This window comes from Penaeus chinensis, chromosome 10 (genome assembly GCF_019202785.1).
Source record: "Penaeus chinensis breed Huanghai No. 1 chromosome 10, ASM1920278v2, whole genome shotgun sequence".
Classification (NCBI taxonomy): domain Eukaryota; kingdom Metazoa; phylum Arthropoda; class Malacostraca; order Decapoda; family Penaeidae; genus Penaeus; species Penaeus chinensis.
In genome coordinates this window covers 21,539,194-21,541,693 of record NC_061828.1, presented here as the reverse complement: position 1 = coordinate 21,541,693, position 2,500 = coordinate 21,539,194, and the positions used below count along the sequence as shown (strand labels likewise).

Genomic DNA, 2,500 nt, shown 5'->3' with positions numbered 1-2,500 from the left:
GTTAATTTATACTACACATCATTAAAAAGCTGAATGTTGTCATTTTCAACACAAAATAATGAAATCTTTAATAAATATTAACCCAAATTCTTTTTCATTGCAAGAGTACATGCTGCAGTACATTCAGTGTTTTTTATGTTCAATGATAAAATGTATAATAGAGTATTTGAGTCTTTAATGACTTACCTGAAACATTAGGTATATGTTTGGGTGTGCAGTATGACTGAGTGTATGTATGTGAGTATATAAAAGTGGGAATGTGAGAATATGGAAGCATATTTGTGTCCATATATGCATATTTATATATAAACAGGTAGGCAAGCTGTACTTCTATAATACTGGCGATAAGAGTTACCAATACTGGTTGAAAATGATGCTAGCACTAGCGATACCATCTGTATACAGTGCTGCCAGGTATGAGATCAGTACAGTCATATATTACTTTTTAAAAAATTAACTGAGTAATAGAATATTTCTGTACATCAAGTTGGAGGGAAACATTATAATTAAAAGTTCTTATAATCCTTTTTTTTTCTATGTGTAAAATGGAACAGAAACCATGAGGTTAAACAAAGATACTACCATAGGGTAATATTACCAGGTGACACTTAATTTTAGGTCATATTAAATTATTTTTCATAAAGGATCTGATAAGATTGAAAGATGAAAACTTACATTAGATATCTTCACTTGTAAAAAGATGAACTTATTTGTATTGAGCATAAGAATCTATTTTTAAAAATCAATAGAAGCAATTATATAATAACAGTGCAGCTATGATATTTGCTTTGCTATTAGTGATTGTATCTACTCTCTGCTATACTATACTGGAAACACCACATTTCATTATAAAACTTGGAGTCTTCCAGTTTTAAAATCCATATACCAAAAAATATCACTTATTACTATTGCTACAAACCCAGCTCTAATACTACTGGCTCTACAGTTAATGGTATTGTTTCTACAGGATATTGGCATCATCAGTGGTAGCATCAATAAGTATAAGAAGTATTGCTCATCTTTCCATTCATGCATGCCTGTGTGTGTGTGTGTGTGTGTGTGTGTGTGTGTGTGTGTGTGTGTGTGTGTGTGTGTGTGTGTGTGTGTGTGTGTGTGTGTGTGTGTGTGTGTGTGTGTGTGTGCAATGTGTGTGTGTGTGTGTGTGTGATGTGTGTGTGTGTGTGTGTGTGTGTGTGTGTGTGTGTGTGTGTGTGTGTGTGTGTGTGTGTGTGTGATGTGTGTGTGTGTGTGTGTGTGTGCAATGTGTGTGTGTGTGCAATGTGTGTGTGTGTGCAATGTGTGTATGTGCAATGTGTGTGTGTGTGCAATGTGTGTGTGTGTGTGTGTGCAATGTGTGTGTGTGTGTGTGTGTGCAATGTGTGTGTGTGTGTGTGTGTGTGTGTGTGTGTGTGTGTGTGTGTGTGTGTGTGTGTGTGTGTGTGTGTGTGTGTGTGTGTGTGTGTATGCAATGTATGTGTGTGTGTTTGTGTATGCAATGTATGTGTATGTGTGTGTGTGTGTGTGTGTGTGTGTGTGTGTGTGTGTGTGTGTGTGTGTGTGTGTGTGTGTGTGTGTGTGTGTGTGTGTGTGTGTGTGTGTGTGTGTGATTTGCATATATATCAAAAGGATATGAATTAGAATTAGTAAGTAAAATTTGCTGATGTTCTTTTTGTTATCAGTTTTAATCTTAATTTCTGTTAAACTCAACATTTAAGAAAAGTTCAATATTAAATTAAAATGCACAATTGCAGCCCCCAAAACTCCTCATGCAGCAATATTTTCTTACACTCTAGCAATGACTAAAGGATTTAGCCTTTACATATTATGACCTTTTTGTAGTATCTTTTATACAATGGAGAAAACATGAGAATGCCAAAACAAAAAAATAAGATGTCAAACCAATCTAGAGAAAAGGATTCTTCTTCGGACAATCTTTGATATGGTCAAACAGATTAGGCATTACAAAAGAGAATTATTCACATTATAGACACAAGACATCCATCATTTTAGTTACTTAACTCATAGTACAAAACTGTGGGTATCTTGAAATTCCATGTCATATTTTCATATTTATAAAAAGTGAATAGGATCATGTACCCGCAAACCTATTCAGTGTAACAGAAATAACTTTAGGCTTTCTACATGGTCTAATCTACCCCTAAGTTTTCTATAACCTTGTAGGCACTGATTTCTAGTTACACACTAAACAAAACCTAGAAAGCCAATAACAAAACACATGGATATCTATGTGCTTTACACATATGCTTACGTACATAATAACAATATGCAAATTATCTACACAATGTACAATAATATACACATAATTTCCTAAACATTAAAACATATATATTGTAAAAATTATTAAGTATTCTACAATATAATAGCTACTACTTTAAGCACCAGTATAATACCAGTGTCTATGAAAATATTTTTTCTACCCCAAGTCCTTAAAAAAACAGATAAATAAAAATCAAGACTTGGTGGGAAAGAGGGATGAAAT

At 33.7% G+C, this 2,500-nt stretch overlaps 1 protein-coding gene across 12 annotated transcripts in view; it reads right to left on the bottom strand.

Annotated features, from left to right (window-relative positions):
* Positions 1 to 1,514: 1,514 nt before the first annotated feature.
* The window catches only part of LOC125029669 (MAP kinase-activating death domain protein-like), a 98,624-nt gene continuing 97,638 nt past the window's right edge, over positions 1,515 to 2,500 (bottom strand). For all 12 annotated transcript variants that reach the window (XM_047619710.1, XM_047619707.1, XM_047619706.1 and 9 more), the window contains one exon: positions 1,515 to 2,500. This exon is cut by the window's right edge and continues 409 nt beyond it. The gene's annotated coding sequence lies outside the window, so the exon portion shown is untranslated.